At 42.7% G+C, this 12,673-nt stretch overlaps 1 long non-coding RNA gene across 1 annotated transcript in view; it reads left to right on the forward strand.

The window, feature by feature from the left end:
* Positions 1-9,210, forward strand: part of LOC147753235 (uncharacterized) — a 21,920-nt gene extending 12,710 nt beyond the window's left edge. The window contains exons 9-11 of the long non-coding RNA XR_015311834.1: positions 1,421-4,985; positions 5,315-5,818; positions 6,711-9,210. This is a non-coding gene — a long non-coding RNA (uncharacterized LOC147753235). The remainder of the gene's footprint in view (positions 1-1,420; positions 4,986-5,314; positions 5,819-6,710) is intronic.
* Positions 9,211-12,673: the final 3,463 nt, after the last annotated feature.

Here is a 12,673-nt window from a genome sequence, read left to right on the forward strand (position 1 = left end):
CCTTACCTTTAATATTTCTCTTTTTTGATATATGTTCACTACACAATGGTCATTTTCAAAATATTATTTTTTAGCCCGGGAACACTTTTTTTTTGACAATAAAGGTGCGTCAATATCAGTAGGTATAAACTCGTTCAAGTATCGATCAAACATGCTACATAAAAAAAAAATTCCAGCGAAGTACGATTTAGGGCTGATAGCAGGTTACAAGTCCCAAAAATGCATGGATAAAAAGTCAACAAAGACTGACCGTTAGCAACCCAATTGACGATTAGTATATATTTCTACTAAACGGCCGTTATTTTCGCTACCAAAAAAATCCCGATGTATGAAAAATGGCCTTTGAGCCGCTTCGACAATTTTTTAAGCTCTGTTAATCAAAACCTACTGAAAACCTTTCGGCTTGCCTCAGGCGAATCTTCTTCGGATCTTCCAGACGTCGCAGGTGAACTCGGAATAAGTACACTGTACATTTTAAGTAAAAAAGAAGTTTTTGATTTTCGTCAAAATTCGTTCAGCACGAAAAACTTGGATTACTACCCATTGTTGCTCAAATTGCAAAGATGGTACATTGTTTTTTTACCCTAATGAGTTTCTTGCTGTATTCTAGAAAGAATGGCGGCCAGATCAATGCCCGTCACGTTAAAAAGTCTAGAGTTAAAGTTTAGCTCAGTTTATACATATAAAACAAAATACATGAACACAAGAAGGCGTGAATTTTACAAACGGTGTCCTCATCGGACGTTCAGACGCAGATCTGAAGGCCGCAAAATTAAAGCGAAACCGATCGTTGAGCGATTTTCATTAAGAACTTATTTCCTAGGAATAATTCCTCCGAAGGAACTAGCTGAAGAACTGCTCAGACATGTTGGGAGCGCGTAGGTAAAAGTACGAGTTAATGTTCATATTAAAGCACACTTACCATTACACGCTTACGAAAGTAACGGACGGGAAAAGAACTGCCACTGGGGTATCATTGTATACGCGTAATCGAACGAAATGCAAGCTCAGTTATTATACGACGCACACAAGTGCATGCAAAAACATCATGGCACCTATTGCTTAATGAGAACATTGAAACTACGTTCTGCACGATCTTCGATTCATTCCACAGTTTTTTCCTTTAAAGTTGCTCGTGCATAAATTGGTACTCATAAATAATCGAACAGTACATTACTTGCGTTAAAATTATAATTTACTCCGTCTTCTGGAAGAACATCTTTCGTACGTTAAAGTAAAAGCTAACAGGAAACGTTAACTGCGATGTCGCCAAACATTACTTTTCCGATACATGCTTAGCCCGTCTGCGTACGTTCTGGTACTTGGATTTTTTTTTAGGGAAAAAAATTACTCATATTAAGGCGTGTCGAGTGCAGCACAAACAACATTGCGGCTTTGACACGTTCTTTTACCTTTTCAGATCCGTACGTGTACAAACTGTGATAAATGCAAATACTGTATTTTGCGCTGTGGTCCGACGCGGGCGACCGTCAATGTGTGTTTAAATTCATATGTAGTATGCTCGTTCTAAAGTTCGCATTGATTGTGTACGGATGTCGTGCGCATGGTAGTCGTGTAAAGGCCATTAATCTGTCTGTCTGATTTAATGATCTCTCATTTTTGTAGTGACATCTCTCCTTTCGGTATCTGCTGTAAGACGGCTTTAAGCTCATCTGACATCATGCTGTCTCCGGAGACAAAAAATTTAAAAGTCATTTTTTAAGCTTGTCCTTGATGGTCGCTAGGGAGAGAGAGGGAGAGAGAGAGAGAGAGAGGGGGGGGAGAGGGAGAACTTTTGTAGAGCTCGACAGAAATGACAGACTGTCCTGCAGTGTCTTATGGATCTGCTACCAAAGTTCTGGGGTATATGGGTCGTACCACTCATGGCATAGCAGCGTTTCTCTTTAACAGACTTTTAGACGTAACGTCAGCCCAATTGGACGAGATGGCTTAATTTATCAAGCTAAGCACCGCAATCCAGTGAAAAAGCTGCCTCAAGCCACCAAAAAATCGTTGTCGTCGCACGACCTTTCAAATGGAAGTCTTTCTATATAGTATCTAGTGGAAAATTCGGGTGCCAAATCGTTGTCGATCAAATTTAGGATAACGCAGAACTACTCCTTTTGCGAATACCGGTCATCGTGAAAATATATTTTTGACTGCATCCATTATAATACAAAAGTGTGATCCATTAGACGGTAGTAGGTCAAACAAGAAGCTAATGAAACATCAGTGTCAATCCTAATTTTAATAAACATTGTCGCAAATTTCGTAAAAAAGATCCTGATTTCGTAACGCAAGAGCGGGCATTCTTATCCACATCCTACATCAAATTCTGCCAGTCGATAGGTGCACTAACCTACATACGATAGTATCCGACAAAATCACAGTAGCTTCGATGAAGAACAGAGGAGCACATTTTGACTTAATATAATACCAATAATATATATATATATATATATATATATATATATATGTAATATATATGAACTATTGACGTCGTTAATATAGATAACGGGCCAGTTTCCAGCTGGGTGTCATTCATTTAAACAATAACAATAAATCACCCAAAAGCTTGAAAAGCCAATACATACAGACATAGGCAAATCTACATACAAACATTGACGGGTAGTAGCAGATATTATTGGCATTGGCCCGCTGCAGGAGCAGCAGGCCAATGCCAATATCTTCACACGGATGTGTCAAATAGAGTGTGCCGTCGAATACATTAACAACACTTGACATGATGCAAAGAACAACTAACAACACCGTCGATAGGAAGAAGTGTTGCGTGCTACAATGTTGTAATAGCAGTAGTAGTATATTATAGCACCCGAAGGAAATCGCATAACAATGGGCACCAGCGGCGACCCCGAGTGCCATCACCATTGCGCTTACGCTTTTCGCACATTCTAACTACTATCACAGTGTGTTTTACTACTTCACATTTACATCTTAGCATTTCTACATCTGTGGGAGATCTGTAGATGAAGAAAAGGCACCAACAAGGGAATCGATGACAGTAGGATTGCTACTGGCGTAAATCAGAAAAGTGTAGGTTGGATCTACGTCAGATTGGCGATGTGCTAAACACATATATATTGGCATGTATGCTAAGGCGCACGTACACAAACTCCATGAAACGTATTACAATCGTCTTTTGTTTTCAACTCGACTTAGATATTGCTCTGCGGCAATGATAAATTGTTGCCGTTGAGCATTAGGACGGGGTGAATGACTGGACGAATAAGTATCAATAATACATAATATATAAATGAACTGCGAAAGCACCGTAGCTGATCGTGTTCACAGTATCGCGTACTAGTTCCTGCCGTGCCTACCTGGTGTGTGCGTGATGGCGACGTCCTTAAACTGGATAATAGTACATTACGTGTATAGGCCGCGCAATTTGTCGCCAGTATACAAACAATTATATTAATAATTATGCTAGAGCGACGGTAGTTGCCGTGACGCCAACTCCAACGCGGCACATTCGCAGCAACGTTGAGTAAAGCAACATTATTTATAATTACGCCAATGGCCGGAACACTTGTCCCAACGATAATTTTATGCAATACAATACAGTAAGCTGATACGAATACGGCCAGCTGCTCGATGAGCTGGTTTTTTTTAACGCATAAATCTATCGAGCAACAGATATGTCATCATTGTCTTTTAGCTGTATCGATGTGTGTTATCAGCCGTCCCTGCGTCTATGATGTAGCTACACTAGCCATCTGTTTGCACTTGTACTCGTCTCCATTCGCAGTCTGCTTGTCTCCTTCTGTCCTCGCTCGTCCTTAACTACCTCTCACGAAATCGAAGCATGGCAGCATCGTAATACTATTTTACGCGACACCGTAGATTAAGTCATCATCGCATCAATCGTACGAAACCGAACCATGGAGTTAGCATTCTAAGCGATCATGCCAGAATCTAAGCCGACTCTACTACGACTGGTACTGCTATTCACTAGTACAACTAGTCGTTTCACTGACACATTTACCATGGATGAAGTCGGTTAGAAAAATCCAAAGCATCACTAACAGAGAAAAAAATCAACGGCAATAGTACCTATAAAGACGACGATAGCGGCAAATTACAGACGACAGAAACAGGGATGCACCAGACTCATTCAACAGCCTACTAGTACGTAAAGTGCCGGTTTTGTGTTATGATTTATTACCAGAAAGCAAAAATATGAAATTCAAGCTAGTTTCATTGCCTTAGTCATCGCTCGAGTGTGGCACAAGCGGACCTTCTGCGGCCAGTAGCGAGGCTGCCATTCATCGACTGAGAGGAAATAGAAAGCGAAACAAAGAGCAGGCGAGAAGGCAGGTAGACAGACGGAGTAAGGGGAAGGGACGACGAGAGACTGGCCCAATTCGAAATAGTTCGCTTCAGCAACAGTGGTGGTGGTGGTGGTGGTGGTGACGGCGGCGGCGGCGGCGACGACGACGACGACGACGACAGCGGTTACCACAGACAACAATATTGGCGAGAATAGGCAGACATTTCTGATTGCTGTTGATGTGGCTATGGATGTTATTGCTGTGACTCCGGCGCATCCACAATGTCAGTTGCAGCGTGGACACATGTTCTGCTTTGGCGCCTAAAGAACCAACCAGTAGTTCCTTACAATGGTCCCTCAACAGTTCGATTTTATTGTCTGCGCCATCGTTAGGCCAAGGAGAGACCTCTCCGTTTCGAAATTACTTCAAACCAATTGAAACCCCAATCAAAAGCCAAAAAAGAGGTTTGGCTCTAGAATGTTAAAAAAAACACGGAAGTGATGCAGCCTTGAAGGAGGCTCAATATATAATTTATTGCAACATTCGCGGGCAAAGCTCGCGCGGCAAAAGCTAAAAGCAAGATAACCTTCTGTAATCATATCAGTAGAAACAGCAGAAACTGGCGGAAGCAGAGTAAAAGAAAACCTTAGGAGCTTCCGTTTCGAAGACTCCAAGGTCTTCTTCCAAAACTTCGTAAGTCAAGTTGACAGAGATTTCTAGTTAAAATTGCACCTACAATTGCATGCACTTTCTTTTAGATGATGTGAGTGATTTAGCCAATCAAGCAAATGGATTCCACCTAAAGCCATGATAGATGGAGGAGCAGGGTAAACTTGGATGGTGAAGGCAGGAAATCGGTTAAGCGGATGAACGAACATACTTACCATAACTTTACACAAATCTTACGACCGACGAAGCATAGGTCCTACTAGTTGACTTCTAAAATTAAGTGAATAAACTAGATCGACAGGTTAATAAAGGCCAGTTTTTCTATTGAACCTTTGACTAACTTGCTATTCCAGAACGACGCTTCTAATGCGGCTCATACAAGACACCGGGAGCACTCCAATGCGGAAAATCCAAGTCGATTCCTAAAGCCAGGGGTTTCGTATTTCGTCGCTTTGGGTTTCACTCATTAGACGGTTAACCGAGACTGACCCGCACTAAACGTTATCAAGGAACGAATCGCGGTCATGCACCAAACGCTTAAGAACAGGACACCAGCAAACCGAGGAGATCTGAATGTTGCCATTTGTTTGTCGTCTGCGTATAAGAAGCCTTAGAAAACGCGCAAGCTGCTGTTAAATGAGGATGAAATTCAGTGTGAAATGTTCTTGGTTCGTTTCATGGGTCCTAAAAATGGTTTTATGAAATTTAAAACAGGCCGCTTCGAAGCTTATTTGGATCAAGATTTTTCGGGGATACTGATTTGAGTGCGACTACCCGAGTAACGAGAGCCATCGATCGGGTGTCATTGGTAGACAAAACGCTTTTCAGAATTTGGATGCAAAAGTTAAGAAATAAAGGTATTGTGCTTATAAAATTAAAGCTTGGATCATAACAGATTAGATAGACCTAAAGTAGCCTCGATTTAGCACTTATTAATATTAAAAATCTCGACTGTATTACGATATGTATACCTTTAGTTAAAGAATAGTGTTATTACAGATAGCGTTCACAAAAACCAACCGGCAACTCGAGCAGAACGTTATCAGCTGTAAGATTTATATATATATATAAATCTGAGTTAAAAAATCTAAACATATTAAGGAAGTTTATGAGAGTCGCAATTTCTCCTATGTACTGCTTCTGCACTGCTTTCAGCATGTACAGAAAAAAGCTGACGCTATCGTTATTTCATCGCTAATTCGCGCTTTATGAGTACCTAACAAACGTTGCGATTACTATATAACGTGGGAGGGTTTCAAAAATAGCATGAAAAGCTTATTTAACCCGTTATGTTGCAGCTTAAATGGTTGACACATCCAACTTTGAAAAGAACACTTTTCGATCCTATTAGTTTATTTGAACAGCTATTGCTATCTAACCGCAACGTGGTTTAGAACAATATAAATATGTATATTGAAATTATATGGAGACAATTCAGGGCACCCAGGTGCACTGTGACATTTATATTCTGGAGCCTGCAATGATATCAAAACAACACATGTATTTCGATATGGTGTGGAATTTACGAATAATTTCGAAAAAACATATACATGCATCTATTGTCGTAAGGCTGGAATTCGTAAAGAGATGGTAGCATAGCGGCGCGTCATATAAACTGCGACTAGCGTAACAATAAACAGCAAACAGATATCTGTACGCGTTCCCATTCCCCTACTACAATAATTTCTAAAATAATTATTGATCGTCTTCTTTTCGTCTGTCGTCTTCGTCAAATGCCGCATATCGTAGACGCGCGTATGCACGCACGCACGCCCGCCCGCACGTACGTATGTGTTGTTCTGTTCCACCACCCGACGACTGATAGGTAAGGTGAGCCATGGCATAGATGAGGCGGAACATTGAGACATGGAAGTGCAACTTTATAATGGGTGGCAGTTGTGACCTTCGAGGTGATGTCCGCGACGTTGATTACAGTCGTACCAACTGATACCGAGTGACGGATGACCGACCACCTTCACTGAAGACATAACGCGCCATAATCGCTACACGCTGACGGCTAGGATATTGAATCCCCACAACACAACTAGCAGCTGTCTAATGCCTGCGGTAATACATTTTCGGTAAATGCAGCAACTCTTTTTTAGTGTGCATTTACTTTTTAGCTATTGCGAGTTTAAGCGGTGACCAGTACATACGGGTCTGTATAATCAAATATCAATTGCACTTATGGGTTATATGTAACACTATGCTGCTATTTCTCGCCCATAGAATTACATGAATGTATGAGCGGTTTTAGTAATATGAGTTCTTAAAACGACAGAATATGGCTGATACATATTACTGAAGTCAGATAAAAGAGAGTGCTCGGAGCACGTGTGGAAGAGTGGCGCAGCTCGAGCATTTAAGCTGGTCAACACCAATGACTGCTGCGGCCATGGCCGCTGTTACTGAGACGCTAATGTTGTCACTGCCGGCCAAAATGTAAAAAATGCTCCTGATGGTCGACGTCAACAAGAAAGAGATAGACAGAAAGATCGGTGCAAAGTAAACCGAACGCAGTTTGAGACGTTGCAGGAGGCGCTAGGTCCCTTCGCAGTCGTCATAATAGGAGAAAAGCAGTGCTAGAAGTAGCGACAGCAGAAAAGGTAGTTGTTGTAATAGTGGTGGTAGGCATCGGGACAGCCATCTCAGCTAAGACTGCAAAAGCACTAGCTTCAGCCGTACAGCAATTGAATGAAAACCGACGCTGGCGGCGGCGGCAGCAGCGGACTCTCAGTCGGTCGGTCGCTGGCACTCTAGCTCTCTAGTTATAATAGCGACAGCGAGAGCAGCCGCGCCGCAGCGGCCATCGCAGTGGTGGCGGCAGCCGCTATCGCTAGCGTTGCTGGCTGTCGGTCGGTGTGTCTGTTTGGCGTGGTATGGCAGGGATGCTGCCGTATGTAATCCTCGCTTGGTCGCTGAGGTGATCGCTCTTACTGGCTGTCACTCGCTGTACCAGCTACGACGACAACAACAGCGCCAGTTCCAGCAAAGGCCGCGACGGCAACGACGCTAGTCGATGGAGAAGCACCCAGAGACCAAGCGGCCCAGCAAATGAACGCTTGTGCTATCGTCCAGTGGCACAAGCATTAAAAACAACAATACCAGCATCGAGCACCGACCGCCGTCCTGCTACTATTACTGGTTGTAATAATACGATCGGCCGTAGCGCATAAATTGTACAAACTACCAAGCGACACAAGCTAATACTGACTGGCCGCTACTGACCCATGTCTGCGTTGTACTATCGAGCAAGCATCTACGTGTGCATATCTGCCCATATAAGCTAATGATAACACGGCCTGTTATATGCACTGATACTGTGTGATACAGTCGCCGTTGCTGAAGAGCAATAGTGCTTGAAAACATACTAGGTACTTATCGTTCTATTATTATCATTACCAGAAGTAAATATAGAACGACAACAGCTGCGTACTGTCGTCTACTACCTTAGACATTAGCTGTAAATATCTGATCGATGTCAGAAAGCAGGCGATCCGTTATTCAAAAACTTTAGCTTCGTACGTCTGTTTATTACATTGGCTCAAAGAGAGCTGTACCAAGAGCAAGCCAACGATTGTATCTATATTGCCATTATGATATGTACAGCAATTTCTTATGTTCAACAACGATGGTGACATTTAGTTCCGCTGAAATAAATGCAGGTTGAAGAGCTGAAGTTGTGATAGAGCCGATTTAAATATTCATAATCACAGTCATCCTAATGAACAAATCTATTCGCCCAAGACCGCATCGATTGGCCCGTGTCACGCTGTGGGACTGGAAGAGGAAATTCTGAAGTTGTCCTACGATATTTCGATAGAATTTAAACCGCGGTAATCAATCCAATTCTCATGAAGAAGAGAAGCGAAGATACACACAGGATATAAAAACAAAATGGTAGGCCATCCGAAATTCCTCATGTCATCTTTGCAGCTGATTTTGATTTCTGCCAGCTCTGTATGGCCAAGCATGGCGACGCCGGCGGTGGCGGCTACTCTGGCGCTGGACGTGTAAATCGTATTCTTCAAGATACTTAACAACCCAAAACGGCTGCACCACTAGTAACGATCGAATGACTTCCCTCACTTCTTCGGTAGCCATCAGTGTCTAGCAAATTTGACTTGAGCGAATAGTTCTGCGATATTTGCGTTCACCAATACGATTAAGGCTGTCATGGTTAGGAATGACGATCCTTGGTATGTTCTTTTTGAATAAACATAACAAGCTACGACTGTTTCGACTTATCCCCAAAAGAGCCATTATTATTATTATGGCACAGCTGTTAGTGTTTCACTAAATTTGTATTAGATAATTTTTTTCTATTGCACATTGTTATAAAACACGTAGTTTATCAATAAAGGAGTATGCATTTAGTTATGACTTAGAGCTAGTTTGCAGCAGTTAATGGCACATGAAAATTCGAAAGCCTAAAAAGGCCTAAAAGTCCAAGCCTTGCTTTACAGCATCCGTCGGGGCCTTTCCATACTTTTATCTGCAACACTTGATACCGCGCGTTCCAATATTTGATTATCCTCGCATCATAGAACTATAATTATATGTAGTGTTATCACAACTTCCAAGACATTCGGGATAGTGCACGTCACTATTTTGAAGACTAGTTGCTAATGGTCATTGGTTCTTTTTAATGGCAATGGTTGACTTTGTAGATGTAGCTTTCGTTTAGAACAGTAAATTAGCGAATCAGGAATATCACTTCCCTTTTTCCCTGTCGACCGCCAGAGTTGTATAGCTAGCAGCGCACGGTCCTCTCGCTCTATCGCCGTTGGTCACCACTTGCTGGTGTGGCTGTGTGCGTGTACGACTGGCGATCTTCATCTGCACGATGCTCTCCTCAGTCTGCTTTTTTTCTTTTCACTCGAAGGAAGTGAGTGAGTACGCGGCCTATGTGCGTCCGTGCTTCGATGTGTGCATATATCGTAGATATGTCTGGGTAACAGCTCCGATGGCTGCGGCGGTAGCGGGAACGTTCTGCGTTGCGCGGCATCGTGCCGGAGTGGCTGCCGGCGTCGGCTCCGACGTATGATGGATGGTTAGGAGGAGGGCGAGCAGCGCCGGCAGCAGCGGCAGAATTCGCCATTTTTCGTCTTTTTTGCTTGCCTCTTCCTCTTCGTTGTAGAGCAGCAGTGGTAATCGAGCTGGCCGTAGCGCCTGAGAGATGCGAGATATAACAGCCACTTCTCCTTCCTCTGGACCTCTCTTGCTTACCGCTGCTCGCGTTCACCACGATACAGCCACAAGCAATTCTGGCATCATCTAAACCTTTCCTTCGTTAGTTCCTTTCTTCAAGTGGTCAATTATCGTTGTTTAGAAGCTCTTGCTGCATAATACTGGCTAATAAAATTAAACAGCATCAACATGCGAGTAACCATTTTAGCTAGAGGGCAAGTTCTCTAGGGTCTCATTTCCAGTTGTTGTTCCTATGTTTAGCTTATTATACATGTGAATCATGTACATATATAAGACTGGAAATTGTAAGGCACATCTCGCTGTACTGCATAACCGCTACGTTTGTAGTCGGTTGTATTAAAGCTAACCAAAATACGAGAGAGTTTGATTTTGCACCGACGACAATTTGTCTACTTAAAATCATGTTCGGCACCCCAACAACTAATACAATAGCATTGTCTAAAAGAGCTTTTGAAAGAAATACAAAGAAATATTCTCTTGCTCATAGGTTTCACTTTCGAGCATAACTTGAACTACACATATGCTCCGTGCTGATCTCCAGATCCGGCGAGCGACATAAGGAGGCACCATTCTCTTCCGTCGCCTTTCTCATAACGCAGTTCCATTGAAATCTCACTACTTTAATAGGTTGGTATCTTCCAACAGTCAGGCTTCGTCCTATCCAAGCGGAGAGGCACCTAGCGGTCCATAGTGGAAGATGCACCAAGGCAATATCGATAATGGTAGCTACAATAAACGTAGAGACAGATTTTGATGCTGGAAACATTTCCCCTCCGTGAGTGAGACGAGATAAAATGCCGCCTTGTCTGAAACCAGTCTACCGTAGAAATGAGTCTGATGTAAGTAGACTAGAAGGTCTGATGGGCGCAAATGATTCTTAACTTATGGCAGCTGCGCCAGAAGCACACGTTCTATAATATGTTGGTGCACTTCACTAGACTACTATGTCAATACGTTGCGATAGATATGGTTAAAAACAAAGGTTGTCTGGGTTTGGGCTACTGTATCGGTCCCGTACATATTAAGTGTTACTCAACACGAACTTCAATTCTGTTTTGGTGCGGATAACCCTACGGACTGCGCTGATAATATTGGGCCTCTCGAATTCACAGCCCGGGTCGCTACTACAACAACGGCCAACTGTGGCGGCATTCGATGCTGTGGCGTACATTATTCTTGAAAACTGTTCGTTCAGCCACATCTCGCACCAAGCTCAGCCGTTCGTGCTCCACTTTCCTTGAAGAGTCCTTACTTTAACTCGTGCTTAATCGCCCATTGGCCAAGTCCTTCATACTGAGCTCGAAGATGTTTTTTCATACTCTTCGGCTATCCTTTCGGTGAGAACAAGTCCCGGGATTCACTTATTTCGTACGGCATCAAAGATCTGCCCCGCTAAGAAAGGGAAACCGGGGTGGATCTTGCTGGCCTTACCTGTGTTTTCTCTAGCAAACCTATGAAACGACATAATAACTATACAAACATGTATTGACCAACTTTTTGTTTTTCCTTTGTAGCAATGATTCCTGCTTTTTTAATTTTCTCGTTGAGACAAAATTTTCTTAATGCTGAGATTCGAACCATACGCATGTTCTATATGGTGACCACAGCAACACATTCAAGAAAACGCGCGTTGGCTACGCGGATCGCAAGGGTCTTTGTAGATCGCAAAAATATTTGTAGTTCAGAGTAGGTTGGTAGATCAGCTACTGCACAGCCTATTCGACGAAATGGTCATGATTTTTTTCAATGGCAGCAGGACAGAATTCTCGTAAAGTCCCAAATAGAACGAAATTGCTCTTCGTTGCCTTGGACCCTCTCTCCCCCCCTCCCGCCCGTTTCACCGCGTCTCGTAGAAATATACAAATAGCAGAGTACGATACAAAGGAAAAGAGCCTGCTCAGATTTGAGGGGTAGTCGGGAAGTGGCTTTTACTCTGCCTATCGTTAGCACCTGCCACAGAGAGACCCGTCGAGCAGGACTTTTCTTGCGCTCGTCCCAGCACCTTATCAAAACCTTTTTCATGGGAGAAAAACACTTTGGGTCAGATAAACGGTCAAGTGAGTGATGATCAAGTACCTGCAAATAACTAGACTACTATATAGATTGTCGAAACGTCGCGCGAATCAGTTTTCGGGAATACCGATTCCATTGTACGTGAGGCATGCCAGGTAGCATGAGGCACACGTGGATTGCAGGAATAATGTCAATGCTGCATATTTCTCAGATATCTTCAAAAATTCAGACATCGTTGCTGTTTACTGAGTAGAATTTGACAATTAATTATTATTTGGTAAGCCGAACATCTAGTTATTATTATGAGAAGCATGTTTTAATGCTCTAGAGCTAGACAAATAACAATAAATATTGAAAATATGCACTAAGTTGTTACGAAAAGTATCGCTGCACCGATTCTATATTGTTAGTTCTCTATCATAACGCCTTGCGACACCCACGTACTTGCATTTGATAGGGCGTAACATGTCGGCATGGATAAGCTTAGA

Source organism: Varroa jacobsoni, unplaced genomic scaffold, assembly GCF_002532875.2.
Source record: "Varroa jacobsoni isolate VJ856 unplaced genomic scaffold, vjacob_1.0 scaffold_631, whole genome shotgun sequence".
Classification (NCBI taxonomy): domain Eukaryota; kingdom Metazoa; phylum Arthropoda; class Arachnida; order Mesostigmata; family Varroidae; genus Varroa; species Varroa jacobsoni.